Genomic DNA, 19,567 nt, shown 5'->3' on the forward strand with positions numbered 1-19,567 from the left:
GTTGGTGCTGTTTGGGGAAGGAAGCAGCCTTGGGTTGTCCCAAAATCCTGGGTGTTTTCTGATCCTTATGCATTCCTTTCACAAGTGATGCCTCCTGAAATTGTCCCCTTCCCCATTCCCAGTCAGGAATGTTTTCATCTGATCCAGCTGTCTCTTTTCCATTCTCCAGAAATGAAAGGAGAGCCTGCGGAGAAAGAAGCATTTCCCGGAGGAAGCAGTGGTTGCATGCCAGCCTCAGCTCCAGGAAGGGAGGCCATGCCAGGCACAGGCACAGGAGGTAATTGCTGTGCCTCTGGGCCTGAGCCCTGCTGAGGCTTGAGCTGCCCTCTCTGCTGTTTGGCAGTGCGGGCACAGCCTGGACTAGAGCAGCACAGCCCAGGGGAATTATCCCGAGCAGGCTCAGGGCACTGAGCAGTCCTGCTGGGGTCCCTCCATGGGAGACATGTCCTGAAACCTGGGAGTGACTGCACGGGGTGCCCACGGTGGGGAAAGGACAGAGGGGGAGAGCAAGGCTCCAGTGTGTCCTGAGAGGGCCTGGCTGTTTGCCCTTGGGATCTGGGGGGTTTCCCCACAGAAGGAGGGCAGGAGGGACAGAGGGAGGGCAGGATGGATAGCTGTGGCACTGCCTGCTGCAGTTTTCCCCCATGCTTTAGGGAGGATTTCTTCTGTGTGTGAGGGGGAGAGTTCCAGGTCCCTGCACTGCTGCAGCCACCCCTCCCAGGGATGTTGCTGAGGGCAGGGAAAGAGTGTGGAGAGTGACCAGGAGCCAGCCCAGAGCTCCCCAGGCCCCTGGGCAGCTTTGGCCATGTCCATTCACATCTGGCTCCCATGGCCTTACCCGACTCCCTGGCAGTGCCCAGTTCCCTGGGGCAGAAAGAGATCCCAGCACACACTGGAAAATGTTCTCATCTGTGCTGCATTGTAGATGAGGGTGCTGGGAAGGCTTCTCCATCAGCTTGGATGAAGAAAGTTTTGAAGCCCTTGGAGCCTCCTGCAGGTATGTTCTCAGTGTGCCACCAAGGAAGAATTGTAGACAAGCGGGCAGGCACCAGGTGACAGAAGCTTCTGTGGCTGTTGTGTTACAGATGTGTCTACAGGGAAGACTTCTCCAGCTTCTCCAGCTGCTACCTTGGATGCTGCACTCAAGCCCAGCTCCCATCTCAGGGGTGAGTATTGTGTCCCTGCTGACCCCACAGGCTGAGCCCTGCTTTTCTGGGATCCATTCCTGGGAAATGGAACTATTTTTCTCTAAGGTACTCCAACAGGGAAAATCCAAGATACAACAGATAAGATATCCCTGGAACCATCCAAACAGATGAGGCAAGAGCAGAAGGAACCCCTGCAGGCAAGAGAAGGTGGGTGCATTTCCCTCATGCTTCCCCTGGGAGTCAGCAGCCGGGGGCTTTGGCTGCACATCTGGACAGGCCGTGCCTGGCACAGCGGGAAGGGATCCATGGCAGCCTCGCTGCCCCGCTGCTGCTTTCACGCCCTGCAGGGCTGTTTCCCAGCCTGGCCTGGCTGCAGCTTCTGCCCAGCCTGTGTAGGAAGTTATTGGGCATCAGCTGACAGGCCATGCCCAAACTGTAACACACCCTGAGATCCCCCACTATATCCAGCCCTGCAGATTAGGAAAAGGGTGGCTGTTTGGTGGTGGAAGTGCTCTCATCATGCCACTGTAACCTGGCCATTTTCCTGCTCCATAAATTTCACAAATATTACCTCTGATGCCACCACCCAAGTGGGAAACAGCCCCATCTGATGCAGCTGTCTCCCTTCCTTTGTCAAGAGATGGACATAGTGCTTCAGTGGAAGGTGGCATTTCTTGAAGGAAGCACTCCATCTTCGGTGCCAGCCCCTGCTGCAGGAAGGAAGGCGATGGCAGACACGGGCACAGGCACAGCAGGTAATTGCTGTGCCGGGCTCAGGCCTGGCCGGGGCTGTGTGGCAGCAGCTCTTCCCCCAGGGCCTGCCCTTGCCTGGCCCGGCAGCAGCCAAAGCTGGAGGCGCCTCGGCTTCCAGGCCTCTGGAGCTGGTTCAGAGCCCCGGGGAAACGGGACTGGTGCAGCAACGTCCCTGGCGCTGCAGCTGCTGCAGAGCTGGCCCTGAGTGTCCAGAGGCCCAAGGCACAGGAGCAGCCCCGAGCGGGAGCCCTGCCGTCAGCCCAGGGCCAGAGCCAGCCCTGGCACACAATGGAAACAGTTCTCATCTTGGTTTGCTTCCAGAGTGGGATGCTGGGAAGGATTCTCCATTAGCCTGGCGCTCTGAAGTTGTGAAGCCCTCTGAGCATTCTGCAGGTATGTTCTCACTGTCCCACCAAGGCGTAATGTTTGACTGACTGGTAAGAACCAGGTGACAGAAGCTTCTGTGGCTGTTGTGTTACAGGCGTGTCTGCAGGGACGACCTCACCAACTCCTACCTTGGATGCTGCACAAAAGGCCAGCTCCCATGGCAGGGGTGAGTAGTGTGTCCCTGCTGACCCCTCAGGCTGAGCCCTGCTTTTGTGGGGTCCATTCCTGGGAAATGGAACTACTTTCTCTTAAGGTCCTCTGACAGGAGAGACCAAAGACATGGCAGGCAGGAAATTCCAGGACCCATTAGAAATCATGTGGCAAATGCTGAAGGAATGTCTGCAGAGAAGACAAGGTGGGTGCATTTCCCTCATGCTGCTCCTGGGACTCAGCAGCCGGGGGCTTTGGCTGCACATCTGGACACGCCGTGCCCGGCACAGCAGGAAGGGATCCCTGGCAGCCTCGCTGCCCCGCTGCTGCTTTCACGCCCTGCAGGGCTGTTTGCCAGCCTGGCCTGGCTGCAGCTTCTGCCCAGCCTCTGCAGGAAGGCATTTGGCATCAGCTGGCAGACAGCCCCAAATGCACCACAGGCCATGCCCACCCTCAGATGCCCTGCAATTTCCTGGTGCCCAGGCAGATCAGATGTTGGGGCTGTTTGGGGAAGGAAGCAGCCTTGGGTTGTCCCAAAATCCTGGGTGTTTTCTGATCCTTATGCATTCCTTTCACAAGTGATGCCTCCTGAAATTGTCCCCTTCCCCATTCCCAGTCAGGAATGTTTTCATCTGATCCAGCTGTCTCTTTTCCATTCTCCAGAAATGAAAGGAGAGCCTGCGGAGAAAGAAGCATTTCCCGGAGGAAGCAGTGGTTGCATGCCAGCCTCAGCTCCAGGAAGGGAGGCCATGCCAGGCACAGGCACAGGAGGTAATTGCTGTGCCTCTGGGCCTGAGCCCTGCTGAGGCTTGAGCTGCCCTCTCTGCTGTTTGGCAGTGCGGGCACAGCCTGGACTAGAGCAGCACAGCCCAGGGGAATTATCCCGAGCAGGCTCAGGGCACTGAGCAGTCCTGCTGGGGTCCCTCCAAGGGAGACATGTCCTGAAACCTGGGAGTGACTGCACGGGGTGCCCACGGTGGGGAAAGGACAGAGGGGGAGAGCAAGGCTCCAGTGTGTCCTGAGAGGGCCTGGCTGTTTGCCCTTGGGATCTGGGGGGTTTCCCCACAGAAGGAGGGCAGGAGGGACAGAGGGAGGGCAGGATGGATAGCTGTGGCACTGCCTGCTGCAGTTTTCCCCCATGCTTTAGGGAGGATTTCGTCTGTGTGTGAGGGGGAGAGTTCCAGGTCCCTGCACTGCTGCAGCCACCCCTCCCAGGGATGTTGCTGAGGGCAGGGAAAGAGTGTGGAGAGTGACCAGGAGCCAGCCCAGAGCTCCCCAGGCCCCTGGGCAGCTTTGGCCATGTCTATTCACATCTGGCTCCCATGGCCTTACCTGACTCCCTGGCAGTGCCCAGTTCCCTGGGGCAGAAAGAGATCCCAGCACACACTGGAAAATGTTCTCATCTGTGCTGCATTGTAGATGAGGGTGCTGGGAAGGCTTCTCCATCAGCTTGGATGAAGAAAGTTTTGAAGCCCTTGGAGCCTCCTGCAGGTATGTTCTCAGTGTGCCACCAAGGAAGAATTGTAGACAAGCGGGCAGGCACCAGGTGACAGAAGCTTCTGTGGCTGTTGTGTTACAGATGTGTCTACAGGGAAGACTTCTCCAGCTTCTCCAGCTGCTACCTTGGATGCTGCACTCAAGCCCAGCTCCCATCTCAGGGGTGAGTAGTGTGTCCCTGCTGACCCCACAGGCTGAGCCCTGCTTTTCTGGGATCCATTCCTGGGAAATGGAACTATTTTTCTCTAAGGTACTCCAACAGGGAAAATCCAAGATACAACAGATAAGATATCCCTGGAACCATCCAAACAGATGAGGCAAGAGCAGAAGGAACCCCTGCAGGCAAGAGAAGGTGGGTGCATTTCCCTCATGCTTCCCCTGGGAGTCAGCAGCCGGGGGCTTTGGCTGCACATCTGGACACGCCGTGCCTGGCACAGTGGGAAGGGATCCATGGCAGCCTTGCTGCCCCGCTGCTGCTTTCACGCCCTGCAGGGCTGTTTCCCAGCCTGGCCTGGCTGCAGCTTCTGCCCAGCCTCTGTAGGAAGTTATTGGGCATCAGCTGACAGGCCATGCCCAAACTGTAACACACCCTGAGATCCCCCACTATATCCAGCCCTGCAGATTAGGAAAAGGGTGGCTGTTTGGTGGTGGAAGTGCTCTCATCATGCCACTGTAACCTGGCCATTTTCCTGCTCCATAAATTTCACAAATATTACCTCTGATGCCACCACCCAAGTGGGAAACAGCTCCATCTGATGCAGCTGTCTCCCTTCCTTTGTCAAGAGATGGACATAGTGCTTCAGTGGAAGGTGGCATTTCTTGAAGGAAGCACTCCATCTTCGGTGCCAGCCCCTGCTGCAGGAAGGAAGGCGATGGCAGACAGGGGCACAGGCACAGCAGGTAATTGCTGTGCCGGGCTCAGGCCTGGCCGGGGCTGTGTGGCAGCAGCTCTTCCCCCAGGGCCTGCCCTTGCCTGGCCCGGCAGCAGCCAAAGCTGGAGGCGCCTCGGCTTCCAGGCCTCTGGAGCTGGTTCAGAGCCCCGGGGAAACGGGACTGGTGCAGCAACGTCCCTGGCGCTGCAGCTGCTGCAGAGCTGGCCCTGAGTGCCCAGAGGCCCAAGGCACAGGAGCAGCCCCGAGCGGGAGCCCTGCCGTCAGCTCAGGGCCAGAGCCAGCCCTGGCACACAATGGAAACAGTTCTCATCTTGGTTTGCTTCCAGAGTGGGATGCTGGGAAGGATTCTCCATTAGCCTGGCGCTCTGAAGTTGTGAAGCCCTCTGAGCATTCTGCAGGTATGTTCTCACTGTCCCACCAAGGCGTAATGTTTGACTGACTGGTAAGAACCAGGTGACAGAAGCTTCTGTGGCTGTTGTGTTACAGGCGTGTCTGCAGGGACGACCTCACCAACTCCTACCTTGGATGCTGCACAAAAGGCCAGCTCCCATGGCAGGGGTGAGTAGTGTGTCCCTGCTGACCCCTCAGGCTGAGCCCTGCTTTTGTGGGGTCCATTCCTGGGAAATGGAACTACTTTCTCTTAAGGTCCTCTGACAGGAGAGACCAAAGACATGGCAGGCAGGAAATTCCAGGACCCATTAGAAATCATGTGGCAAATGCTGAAGGAATGTCTGCAGAGAAGACAAGGTGGGTGCATTTCCCTCATGCTGCTCCTGGGACTCAGCAGCCGGGGGCTTTGGCTGCACATCTGGACACGCCGTGCCCGGCACAGCAGGAAGGGATCCCTGGCACCCTCGCTGCCCCGCTGCTGCTTTCACGCCCTGCAGGGCTGTTTGCCAGCCTGGCCTGGCTGCAGCTTCTGCCCAGCCTCTGCAGGAAGGCATTTGGCATCAGCTGGCAGACAGCCCCAATTGCACCACAGGCCATGCCCACCCTCAGATGCCCTGCAATTTCCTGGTGCCCAGGCAGATCAGATGTTGGGGCTGTTTGGGGAAGGAAGCAGCCTTGGGTTGTCCCAAAATCCTGGGTGTTTTCTGATCCTTATGCATTCCTTTCACAAGTGATGCCTCCTGAAATTGTCCCCTTCCCCATTCCCAGTCAGGAATGTTTTCATCTGATCCAGCTGTCTCTTTTCCATTCTCCAGAAATGAAAGGAGAGCCTGCGGAGAAAGAAGCATTTCCCGGAGGAAGCAGTGGTTGCATGCCAGCCTCAGCTCCAGGAAGGGAGGCCATGCCAGGCACAGGCACAGGAGGTAATTGCTGTGCCTCTGGGCCTGAGCCCTGCTGAGGCTTGAGCTGCCCTCTCTGCTGTTTGGCAGTGCGGGCACAGCCTGGACTAGAGCAGCACAGCCCAGGGGAATTATCCCGAGCAGGCTCAGGGCACTGAGCAGTCCTGCTGGGGTCCCTCCAAGGGAGACATGTCCTGAAACCTGGGAGTGACTGCACGGGGTGCCCACGGTGGGGAAAGGACAGAGGGGGAGAGCAAGGCTCCAGTGTGTCCTGAGAGGGCCTGGCTGTTTGCCCTTGGGATCTGGGGGGTTTCCCCACAGAAGGAGGGCAGGAGGGACAGAGGGAGGGCAGGATGGATAGCTGTGGCACTGCCTGCTGCAGTTTTCCCCCATGCTTTAGGGAGGATTTCGTCTGTGTGTGAGGGGGAGAGTTCCAGGTCCCTGCACTGCTGCAGCCACCCCTCCCAGGGATGTTGCTGAGGGCAGGGAAAGAGTGTGGAGAGTGACCAGGAGCCAGCCCAGAGCTCCCCAGGCCCCTGGGCAGCTTTGGCCATGTCTATTCACATCTGGCTCCCATGGCCTTACCCGACTCCCTGGCAGTGCCCAGTTCCCTGGGGCAGAAAGAGATCCCAGCACACACTGGAAAATGTTCTCATCTGTGCTGCATTGTAGATGAGGGTGCTGGGAAGGCTTCTCCATCAGCTTGGATGAAGAAAGTTTTGAAGCCCTTGGAGCCTCCTGCAGGTATGTTCTCAGTGTGCCACCAAGGAAGAATTGTAGACAAGCGGGCAGGCACCAGGTGACAGAAGCTTCTGTGGCTGTTGTGTTACAGATGTGTCTACAGGGAAGACTTCTCCAGCTTCTCCAGCTGCTACCTTGGATGCTGCACTCAAGCCCAGCTCCCATCTCAGGGGTGAGTAGTGTGTCCCTGCTGACCCCACAGGCTGAGCCCTGCTTTTCTGGGATCCATTCCTGGGAAATGGAACTATTTTTCTCTAAGGTACTCCAACAGGGAAAATCCAAGATACAACAGATAAGATATCCCTGGAACCATCCAAACAGATGAGGCAAGAGCAGAAGGAACCCCTGCAGGCAAGAGAAGGTGGGTGCATTTCCCTCATGCTTCCCCTGGGAGTCAGCAGCCGGGGGCTTTGGCTGCACATCTGGACACGCCGTGCCTGGCACAGTGGGAAGGGATCCATGGCAGCCTTGCTGCCCCGCTGCTGCTTTCACGCCCTGCAGGGCTGTTTCCCAGCCTGGCCTGGCTGCAGCTTCTGCCCAGCCTGTGTAGGAAGTTATTGGGCATCAGCTGACAGGCCATGCCCAAACTGTAACACACCCTGAGATCCCCCACTATATCCAGCCCTGCAGATTAGGAAAAGGGTGGCTGTTTGGTGGTGGAAGTGCTCTCATCATGCCACTGTAACCTGGCCATTTTCCTGCTCCATAAATTTCACAAATATTACCTCTGATGCCACCACCCAAGTGGGAAACAGCTCCATCTGATGCAGCTGTCTCCCTTCCTTTGTCAAGAGATGGACATAGTGCTTCAGTGGAAGGTGGCATTTCTTGAAGGAAGCACTCCATCTTCGGTGCCAGCCCCTGCTGCAGGAAGGAAGGCGATGGCAGACAGGGGCACAGGCACAGCAGGTAATTGCTGTGCCGGGCTCAGGCCTGGCCGGGGCTGTGTGGCAGCAGCTCTTCCCCCAGGGCCTGCCCTTGCCTGGCCCGGCAGCAGCCAAAGCTGGAGGCGCCTCGGCTTCCAGGCCTCTGGAGCTGGTTCAGAGCCCCGGGGAAACGGGACTGGTGCAGCAACGTCCCTGGCGCTGCAGCTGCTGCAGAGCTGGCCCTGAGTGCCCAGAGGCCCAAGGCACAGGAGCAGCCCCGAGCGGGAGCCCTGCCGTCAGCTCAGGGCCAGAGCCAGCCCTGGCACACAATGGAAACAGTTCTCATCTTGGTTTGCTTCCAGAGTGGGATGCTGGGAAGGATTCTCCATTAGCCTGGCGCTCTGAAGTTGTGAAGCCCTCTGAGCATTCTGCAGGTATGTTCTCACTGTCCCACCAAGGCGTAATGTTTGACTGACTGGTAAGAACCAGGTGACAGAAGCTTCTGTGGCTGTTGTGTTACAGGCGTGTCTGCAGGGACGACCTCACCAACTCCTACCTTGGATGCTGCACAAAAGGCCAGCTCCCATGGCAGGGGTGAGTAGTGTGTCCCTGCTGACCCCTCAGGCTGAGCCCTGCTTTTGTGGGGTCCATTCCTGGGAAATGGAACTACTTTCTCTTAAGGTCCTCTGACAGGAGAGACCAAAGACATGGCAGGCAGGAAATTCCAGGACCCATTAGAAATCATGTGGCAAATGCTGAAGGAATGTCTGCAGAGAAGACAAGGTGGGTGCATTTCCCTCATGCTGCTCCTGGGACTCAGCAGCCGGGGGCTTTGGCTGCACATCTGGACACGCCGTGCCCGGCACAGCAGGAAGGGATCCCTGGCACCCTCGCTGCCCCGCTGCTGCTTTCACGCCCTGCAGGGCTGTTTGCCAGCCTGGCCTGGCTGCAGCTTCTGCCCAGCCTCTGCAGGAAGGCATTTGGCATCAGCTGGCAGACAGCCCCAATTGCACCACAGGCCATGCCCACCCTCAGATGCCCTGCAATTTCCTGGTGCCCAGGCAGATCAGATGTTGGGGCTGTTTGGGGAAGGAAGCAGCCTTGGGTTGTCCCAAAATCCTGGGTGTTTTCTGATCCTTATGCATTCCTTTCACAAGTGATGCCTCCTGAAATTGTCCCCTTCCCCATTCCCAGTCAGGAATGTTTTCATCTGATCCAGCTGTCTCTTTTCCATTCTCCAGAAATGAAAGGAGAGCCTGCGGAGAAAGAAGCATTTCCCGGAGGAAGCAGTGGTTGCATGCCAGCCTCAGCTCCAGGAAGGGAGGCCATGCCAGGCACAGGCACAGGAGGTAATTGCTGTGCCTCTGGGCCTGAGCCCTGCTGAGGCTTGAGCTGCCCTCTCTGCTGTTTGGCAGTGCGGGCACAGCCTGGACTAGAGCAGCACAGCCCAGGGGAATTATCCCGAGCAGGCTCAGGGCACTGAGCAGTCCTGCTGGGGTCCCTCCAAGGGAGACATGTCCTGAAACCTGGGAGTGACTGCACGGGGTGCCCACGGTGGGGAAAGGACAGAGGGGGAGAGCAAGGCTCCAGTGTGTCCTGAGAGGGCCTGGCTGTTTGCCCTTGGGATCTGGGGGGTTTCCCCACAGAAGGAGGGCAGGAGGGACAGAGGGAGGGCAGGATGGATAGCTGTGGCACTGCCTGCTGCAGTTTTCCCCCATGCTTTAGGGAGGATTTCGTCTGTGTGTGAGGGGGAGAGTTCCAGGTCCCTGCACTGCTGCAGCCACCCCTCCCAGGGATGTTGCTGAGGGCAGGGAAAGAGTGTGGAGAGTGACCAGGAGCCAGCCCAGAGCTCCCCAGGCCCCTGGGCAGCTTTGGCCATGTCTATTCACATCTGGCTCCCATGGCCTTACCCGACTCCCTGGCAGTGCCCAGTTCCCTGGGGCAGAAAGAGATCCCAGCACACACTGGAAAATGTTCTCATCTGTGCTGCATTGTAGATGAGGGTGCTGGGAAGGCTTCTCCATCAGCTTGGATGAAGAAAGTTTTGAAGCCCTTGGAGCCTCCTGCAGGTATGTTCTCAGTGTGCCACCAAGGAAGAATTGTAGACAAGCGGGCAGGCACCAGGTGACAGAAGCTTCTGTGGCTGTTGTGTTACAGATGTGTCTACAGGGAAGACTTCTCCAGCTTCTCCAGCTGCTACCTTGGATGCTGCACTCAAGCCCAGCTCCCATCTCAGGGGTGAGTAGTGTGTCCCTGCTGACCCCACAGGCTGAGCCCTGCTTTTCTGGGATCCATTCCTGGGAAATGGAACTATTTTTCTCTAAGGTACTCCAACAGGGAAAATCCAAGATACAACAGATAAGATATCCCTGGAACCATCCAAACAGATGAGGCAAGAGCAGAAGGAACCCCTGCAGGCAAGAGAAGGTGGGTGCATTTCCCTCATGCTTCCCCTGGGAGTCAGCAGCCGGGGGCTTTGGCTGCACATCTGGACAGGCCGTGCCTGGCACAGCGGGAAGGGATCCATGGCAGCCTCGCTGCCCCGCTGCTGCTTTCACGCCCTGCAGGGCTGTTTCCCAGCCTGGCCTGGCTGCAGCTTCTGCCCAGCCTGTGTAGGAAGTTATTGGGCATCAGCTGACAGGCCATGCCCAAACTGTAACACACCCTGAGATCCCCCACTATATCCAGCCCTGCAGATTAGGAAAAGGGTGGCTGTTTGGTGGTGGAAGTGCTCTCATCATGCCACTGTAACCTGGCCATTTTCCTGCTCCATAAATTTCACAAATATTACCTCTGATGCCACCACCCAAGTGGGAAACAGCCCCATCTGATGCAGCTGTCTCCCTTCCTTTGTCAAGAGATGGACATAGTGCTTCAGTGGAAGGTGGCATTTCTTGAAGGAAGCACTCCATCTTCGGTGCCAGCCCCTGCTGCAGGAAGGAAGGCGATGGCAGACAGGGGCACAGGCACAGCAGGTAATTGCTGTGCCGGGCTCAGGCCTGGCCGGGGCTGTGTGGCAGCAGCTCTTCCCCCAGGGCCTGCCCTTGCCCGGCCCGGCAGCAGCCAAAGCTGGAGGCGCCTCGGCTTCCAGGCCTCTGGAGCTGGTTCAGAGCCCCGGGGAAACGGGACTGGTGCAGCAACGTCCCTGGCGCTGCAGCTGCTGCAGAGCTGGCCCTGAGTGCCCAGAGGCCCAAGGCACAGGAGCAGCCCCGAGCGGGAGCCCTGCCGTCAGCCCAGGGCCAGAGCCAGCCCTGGCACACAATGGAAACAGTTCTCATCTTGGTTTGCTTCCAGAGTGGGATGCTGGGAAGGATTCTCCATTAGCCTGGCGCTCTGAAGTTGTGAAGCCCTCTGAGCATTCTGCAGGTATGTTCTCACTGTCCCACCAAGGCGTAATGTTTGACTGACTGGTAAGAACCAGGTGACAGAAGCTTCTGTGGCTGTTGTGTTACAGGCGTGTCTGCAGGGACGACCTCACCAACTCCTACCTTGGATGCTGCACAAAAGGCCAGCTCCCATGGCAGGGGTGAGTAGTGTGTCCCTGCTGACCCCTCAGGCTGAGCCCTGCTTTTGTGGGGTCCATTCCTGGGAAATGGAACTACTTTCTCTTAAGGTCCTCTGACAGGAGAGACCAAAGACATGGCAGGCAGGAAATTCCAGGACCCATTAGAAATCATGTGGCAAATGCTGAAGGAATGTCTGCAGAGAAGACAAGGTGGGTGCATTTCCCTCATGCTGCTCCTGGGACTCAGCAGCCGGGGGCTTTGGCTGCACATCTGGACACGCCGTGCCCGGCACAGCAGGAAGGGATCCATGGCAGCCTCGCTGCCCCGCTGCTGCTTTCACGCCCTGCAGGGCTGTTTGCCAGCCTGGCCTGGCTGCAGCTTCTGCCCAGCCTCTGCAGGAAGGCATTTGGCATCAGCTGGCAGACAGCCCCAATTGCACCACAGGCCATGCCCACCCTCAGATGCCCTGCAATTTCCTGGTGCCCAGGCAGATCAGATGTTGGGGCTGTTTGGGGAAGGAAGCAGCCTTGGGTTGTCCCAAAATCCTGGGTGTTTTCTGATCCTTATGCATTCCTTTCACAAGTGATGCCTCCTGAAATTGTCCCCTTCCCCATTCCCAGTCAGGAATGTTTTCATCTGATCCAGCTGTCTCTTTTCCATTCTCCAGAAATGAAAGGAGAGCCTGCGGAGAAAGAAGCATTTCCCGGAGGAAGCAGTGGTTGCATGCCAGCCTCAGCTCCAGGAAGGGAGGCCATGCCAGGCACAGGCACAGGAGGTAATTGCTGTGCCTCTGGGCCTGAGCCCTGCTGAGGCTTGAGCTGCCCTCTCTGCTGTTTGGCAGTGCGGGCACAGCCTGGACTAGAGCAGCACAGCCCAGGGGAATTATCCCGAGCAGGCTCAGGGCACTGAGCAGTCCTGCTGGGGTCCCTCCAAGGGAGACATGTCCTGAAACCTGGGAGTGACTGCACGGGGTGCCCACGGTGGGGAAAGGACAGAGGGGGAGAGCAAGGCTCCAGTGTGTCCTGAGAGGGCCTGGCTGTTTGCCCTTGGGATCTGGGGGGTTTCCCCACAGAAGGAGGGCAGGAGGGACAGAGGGAGGGCAGGATGGATAGCTGTGGCACTGCCTGCTGCAGTTTTCCCCCATGCTTTAGGGAGGATTTCGTCTGTGTGTGAGGGGGAGAGTTCCAGGTCCCTGCACTGCTGCAGCCACCCCTCCCAGGGATGTTGCTGAGGGCAGGGAAAGAGTGTGGAGAGTGACCAGGAGCCAGCCCAGAGCTCCCCAGGCCCCTGGGCAGCTTTGGCCATGTCTATTCACATCTGGCTCCCATGGCCTTACCCGACTCCCTGGCAGTGCCCAGTTCCCTGGGGCAGAAAGAGATCCCAGCACACACTGGAAAATGTTCTCATCTGTGCTGCATTGTAGATGAGGGTGCTGGGAAGGCTTCTCCATCAGCTTGGATGAAGAAAGTTTTGAAGCCCTTGGAGCCTCCTGCAGGTATGTTCTCAGTGTGCCACCAAGGAAGAATTGTAGACAAGCGGGCAGGCACCAGGTGACAGAAGCTTCTGTGGCTGTTGTGTTACAGATGTGTCTACAGGGAAGACTTCTCCAGCTTCTCCAGCTGCTACCTTGGATGCTGCACTCAAGCCCAGCTCCCATCTCAGGGGTGAGTAGTGTGTCCCTGCTGACCCCACAGGCTGAGCCCTGCTTTTCTGGGATCCATTCCTGGGAAATGGAACTATTTTTCTCTAAGGTACTCCAACAGGGAAAATCCAAGATACAACAGATAAGATATCCCTGGAACCATCCAAACAGATGAGGCAAGAGCAGAAGGAACCCCTGCAGGCAAGAGAAGGTGGGTGCATTTCCCTCATGCTTCCCCTGGGAGTCAGCAGCCGGGGGCTTTGGCTGCACATCTGGACACGCCGTGCCTGGCACAGTGGGAAGGGATCCATGGCAGCCTTGCTGCCCCGCTGCTGCTTTCACGCCCTGCAGGGCTGTTTCCCAGCCTGGCCTGGCTGCAGCTTCTGCCCAGCCTGTGTAGGAAGTTATTGGGCATCAGCTGACAGGCCATGCCCAAACTGTAACACACCCTGAGATCCCCCACTATATCCAGCCCTGCAGATTAGGAAAAGGGTGGCTGTTTGGTGGTGGAAGTGCTCTCATCATGCCACTGTAACCTGGCCATTTTCCTGCTCCATAAATTTCACAAATATTACCTCTGATGCCACCACCCAAGTGGGAAACAGCTCCATCTGATGCAGCTGTCTCCCTTCCTTTGTCAAGAGATGGACATAGTGCTTCAGTGGAAGGTGGCATTTCTTGAAGGAAGCACTCCATCTTCGGTGCCAGCCCCTGCTGCAGGAAGGAAGGCGATGGCAGACAGGGGCACAGGCACAGCAGGTAATTGCTGTGCCGGGCTCAGCCCTGGCCGGGGCTGTGTGGCAGCAGCTCTTCCCCCAGGGCCTGCCCTTGCCTGGCCCGGCAGCAGCCAAAGCTGGAGGCGCCTCGGCTTCCAGGCCTCTGGAGCTGGTTCAGAGCCCCGGGGAAACGGGACTGGTGCAGCAACGTCCCTGGCGCTGCAGCTGCTGCAGAGCTGGCCCTGAGTGCCCAGAGGCCCAAGGCACAGGAGCAGCCCCGAGCGGGAGCCCTGCCGTCAGCTCAGGGCCAGAGCCAGCCCTGGCACACAATGGAAACAGTTCTCATCTTGGTTTGCTTCCAGAGTGGGATGCTGGGAAGGATTCTCCATTAGCCTGGCGCTCTGAAGTTGTGAAGCCCTCTGAGCATTCTGCAGGTATGTTCTCACTGTCCCACCAAGGCGTAATGTTTGACTGACTGGTAAGAACCAGGTGACAGAAGCTTCTGTGGCTGTTGTGTTACAGGCGTGTCTGCAGGGACGACCTCACCAACTCCTACCTTGGATGCTGCACAAAAGGCCAGCTCCCATGGCAGGGGTGAGTAGTGTGTCCCTGCTGACCCCTCAGGCTGAGCCCTGCTTTTGTGGGGTCCATTCCTGGGAAATGGAACTACTTTCTCTTAAGGTCCTCTGACAGGAGAGACCAAAGACATGGCAGGCAGGAAATTCCAGGACCCATTAGAAATCATGTGGCAAATGCTGAAGGAATGTCTGCAGAGAAGACAAGGTGGGTGCATTTCCCTCATGCTGCTCCTGGGACTCAGCAGCCGGGGGCTTTGGCTGCACATCTGGACACGCCGTGCCCGGCACAGCAGGAAGGGATCCCTGGCACCCTCGCTGCCCCGCTGCTGCTTTCACGCCCTGCAGGGCTGTTTGCCAGCCTGGCCTGGCTGCAGCTTCTGCCCAGCCTCTGCAGGAAGGCATTTGGCATCAGCTGGCAGACAGCCCCAATTGCACCACAGGCCATGCCCACCCTCAGATGCCCTGCAATTTCCTGGTGCCCAGGCAGATCAGATGTTGGGGCTGTTTGGGGAAGGAAGCAGCCTTGGGTTGTCCCAAAATCCTGGGTGTTTTCTGATCCTTATGCATTCCTTTCACAAGTGATGCCTCCTGAAATTGTCCCCTTCCCCATTCCCAGTCAGGAATGTTTTCATCTGATCCAGCTGTCTCTTTTCCATTCTCCAGAAATGAAAGGAGAGCCTGCGGAGAAAGAAGCATTTCCCGGAGGAAGCAGTGGTTGCATGCCAGCCTCAGCTCCAGGAAGGGAGGCCATGCCAGGCACAGGCACAGGAGGTAATTGCTGTGCCTCTGGGCCTGAGCCCTGCTGAGGCTTGAGCTGCCCTCTCTGCTGTTTGGCAGTGCGGGCACAGCCTGGACTAGAGCAGCACAGCCCAGGGGAATTATCCCGAGCAGGCTCAGGGCACTGAGCAGTCCTGCTGGGGTCCCTCCAAGGGAGACATGTCCTGAAACCTGGGAGTGACTGCACGGGGTGCCCACGGTGGGGAAAGGACAGAGGGGGAGAGCAAGGCTCCAGTGTGTCCTGAGAGGGCCTGGCTGTTTGCCCTTGGGATCTGGGGGGTTTCCCCACAGAAGGAGGGCAGGAGGGACAGAGGGAGGGCAGGATGGATAGCTGTGGCACTGCCTGCTGCAGTTTTCCCCCATGCTTTAGGGAGGATTTCGTCTGTGTGTGAGGGGGAGAGTTCCAGGTCCCTGCACTGCTGCAGCCACCCCTCCCAGGGATGTTGCTGAGGGCAGGGAAAGAGTGTGGAGAGTGACCAGGAGCCAGCCCAGAGCTCCCCAGGCCCCTGGGCAGCTTTGGCCATGTCTATTCACATCTGGCTCCCATGGCCTTACCCGACTCCCTGGCAGTGCCCAGTTCCCTGGGGCAGAAAGAGATCCCAGCACACACTGGAAAATGTTCTCATCTGTGCTGCATTGTAGATGAGGGTGCTGGGAAGGCTTCTCCATCAGCTTGGATGAAGAAAGTTTTGAAGCCCTTGGAGCCTCCTGCAGGTATGTTCTCAGTGTGCCACCAAGGAAGAATTGTAGACAAGCGGGCAGGCACCAGGTGACAGAAGCTTCTGTGGCTGTTGTGTTACAGATGTGTCTACAGGGAAGACTTCTCCAGCTTCTCCAGCTGCTACCTTGGATGCTGCACTCAAGCCCAGCTCCCATCTCAGGGGTGAGTAGTGTGTCCCTGCTGACCCCACAGGCTGAGCCCTGCTTTTCTGGGATCCATTCCTGGGAAATGGAACTATTTTTCTCTAAGGTACTCCAACAGGGAAAATCCAAGATACAACAGATAAGATATCCCTGGAACCATCCAAACAGATGAGGCAAGAGCAGAAGGAACCCCTGCAGGCAAGAGAAGGTGGGTGCATTTCCCTCATGCTTCCCCTGGGAGTCAGCAGCCGGGGGCTTTGGCTGCACATCTGGACAGGCCGTGCCTGGCACAGCGGGAAGGGATCCATGGCAGCCTCGCTGCCCCGCTGCTGCTTTCACGCCCTGCAGGGCTGTTTCCCAGCCTGGCCTGGCTGCAGCTTCTGCCCAGCCTGTGTAGGAAGTTATTGGGCATCAGCTGACAGGCCATGCCCAAACTGTAACACACCCTGAGATCCCCCACTATATCCAGCCCTGCAGATTAGGAAAAGGGTGGCTGTTTGGTGGTGGAAGTGCTCTCATCATGCCACTGTAACCTGGCCATTTTCCTGCTCCATAAATTTCACAAATATTACCTCTGATGCCACCACCCAAGTGGGAAACAGCCCCATCTGATGCAGCTGTCTCCCTTCCTTTGTCAAGAGATGGACATAGTGCTTCAGTGGAAGGTGGCATTTCTTGAAGGAAGCACTCCATCTTCGGTGCCAGCCCCTGCTGCAGGAAGGAAGGCGATGGCAGACAGGGGCACAGGCACAGCAGGTAATTGCTGTGCCGGGCTCAGGCCTGGCCGGGGCTGTGTGGCAGCAGCTCTTCCCCCAGGGCCTGCCCTTGCCCGGCCCGGCAGCAGCCAAAGCTGGAGGCGCCTCGGCTTCCAGGCCTCTGGAGCTGGTTCAGAGCCCCGGGGAAACGGGACTGGTGCAGCAACGTCCCTGGCGCTGCAGCTGCTGCAGAGCTGGCCCTGAGTGCCCAGAGGCCCAAGGCACAGGAGCAGCCCCGAGCGGGAGCCCTGCCGTCAGCCCAGGGCCAGAGCCAGCCCTGGCACACAATGGAAACAGTTCTCATCTTGGTTTGCTTCCAGACTGGGATGCTGGGAAGGATTCTCCATTAGCCTGGCGCTCTGAAGTTGTGAAGCCCTCTGAGCATTCTGCAGGTATGTTCTCACTGTCCCACCAAGGCGTAATGTTTGACTGACTGGTAAGAACCAGGTGACAGAAGCTTCTGTGGCTGTTGTGTTACAGGCGTGTCTGCAGGGACGACCTCACCAACTCCTACCTTGGATGCTGCACAAAAGGCCAGCTCCCATGGCAGGGGTGAGTAGTGTGTCCCTGCTGACCCCTCAGGCTGAGCCCTGCTTTTGTGGGGTCCATTCCTGGGAAATGGAACTACTTTCTCTTAAGGTCCTCTGACAGGAGAGACCAAAGACATGGCAGGCAGGAAATTCCAGGACCCATTAGAAATCATGTGGCAAATGCTGAAGGAATGTCTGCAGAGAAGACAAGGTGGGTGCATTTCCCTCATGCTGCTCCTGGGACTCAGCAGCCGGGGGCTTTGGCTGCACATCTGGACACGCCGTGCCCGGCACAGCAGGAAGGGATCCATGGCAGCCTCGCTGCCCCGCTGCTGCTTTCACGCCCTGCAGGGCTGTTTGCCAGCCTGGCCTGGCTGCAGCTTCTGCCCAGCCTCTGCAGGAAGGCATTTGGCATCAGCTGGCAGACAGCCCCAATTGCACCACAGGCCATGCCCACCCTCAGATGCCCTGCAATTTCCTGGTGCCCAGGCAGATCAGATGTTGGGGCTGTTTGGGGAAGGAAGCAGCCTTGGGTTGTCCCAAAATCCTGGGTGTTTTCTGATCCTTATGCATTCCTTTCACAAGTGATGCCTCCTGAAATTGTCCCCTTCCCCATTCCCAGTCAGGAATGTTTTCATCTGATCCAGCTGTCTCTTTTCCATTCTCCAGAAATGAAAGGAGAGCCTGCGGAGAAAGAAGCATTTCCCGGAGGAAGCAGTGGTTGCATGCCAGCCTCAGCTCCAGGAAGGGAGGCCATGCCAGGCACAGGCACAGGAGGTAATTGCTGTGCCTCTGGGCCTGAGCCCTGCTGAGGCTTGAGCTGCCCTCTCTGCTGTTTGGCAGTGCGGGCACAGCCTGGACTAGAGCAGCACAGCCCAGGGGAATTATCCCGAGCAGGCTCAGGGCACTGAGCAGTCCTGCTGGGGTCCCTCCAAGGGAGACATGTCCTGAAACCTGGGAGTGACTGCACGGGGTGCCCACGGTGGGGAAAGGACAGAGGGGGAGAGCAAGGCTCCAGTGTGTCCTGAGAGGGCCTGGCTGTTTGCCCTTGGGATCTGGGGGGTTTCCCCACAGAAGGAGGGCAGGAGGGACAGAGGGAGGGCAGGATGGATAGCTGTGGCACTGCCTGCTGCAGTTTTCCCCCATGCTTTAGGGAGGATTTCTTCTGTGTGTGAGGGGGAGAGTTCCAGGTCCCTGCACTGCTGCAGCCACCCCTCCCAGGGATGTTGCTGAGGGCAGGGAAAGAGTGTGGAGAGTGACCAGGAGCCAGCCCAGAGCTCCCCAGGCCCCTGGGCAGCTTTGGCCATGTCTATTCACATCTGGCTCCCATGGCCTTACCCGACTCCCTGGCAGTGCCCAGTTCTCTGTGGCAGAAAGAGATCCCAGCACACACTGGAAAATGTTCTCATCTGTGCTGCATTGTAGATGAGGGTGCTGGGAAGGCTTCTCCATCAGCTTGGATGAAGAAAGTTTTGAAGCCCTTGGAGCCTCCTGCAGGTATGTTCTCAGTGTGCCACCAAGGAAGAATTGTAGACAAGTGGGCAGGCACCAGGTGACAGAAGCTTCTGTGGCTGTTGTGTTACAGATGTGTCTACAGGGAAGACTTCTCCAGCTTCTCCAGCTGCTACCTTGGATGCTGCACTCAAGCCCAGCTCCCATCTCAGGGGTGAGTAGTGTGTCCCTGCTGACCCCACAGGCTGAGCCCTGCTTTTCTGGGATCCATTCCTGGGAAATGGAACTATTTTTCTCTAAGGTACTCCAACAGGGAAAATCCAAGATACAACAGATAAGATATCCCTGGAACCATCCAAACAGATGAGGCAAGAGCTGAAGGAATGTCTGCAGAGAAGACAAGGTGGGTGCATTTCCCTCATGCTTCCCCTGGGACTCAGCAGCCGGGGGCTTTGGCTGCACATCTGGACTGGCCGTGCCTGGCACAGCGGGAAGGGATCCATGGCAGCCTCGCTGCCCCGCTGCTGCTTTCACGCCCTGCAGGGCTGTTTCCCAGCCTGGCCTGGCTGCAGCTTCTGCCCAGCCTCTGTAGGAAGTTATTGGGCATCAGCTGACAGGCCATGCCCTAACTGTAACACACCCTGAGATCCCCCACTATATCCAGCCCTGCAGATTAGGGGGGCTTTGGCTGCACATCTGGACACGCCGTGCCCGGCACAGCAGGAAGGGATCCATGGCAGCCTCGCTGCCCCGCTGCTGCTTTCACGCCCTGCAGGGCTGTTTGCCAGCCTGGCCTGGCTGCAGCTTCTGCCCAGCCTCTGCAGGAAGGCATTTGGCATCAGCTGGCAGACAGCCCCAATTGCACCACAGGCCATGCCCACCCTCAGATGCCCTGCAATTTCCTGGTGCCCAGGCAGATCAGATGTTGGGGCTGTTTGGGGAAGGAAGCAGCCTTGGGTTGTCCCAAAATCCTGGGTGTTTTCTGATCCTTATGCATTCCTTTCACAAGTGATGCCTCCTGAA

Source organism: Passer domesticus, chromosome 9, assembly GCF_036417665.1.
Source record: "Passer domesticus isolate bPasDom1 chromosome 9, bPasDom1.hap1, whole genome shotgun sequence".
Classification (NCBI taxonomy): Eukaryota; Metazoa; Chordata; class Aves; order Passeriformes; family Passeridae; genus Passer; species Passer domesticus.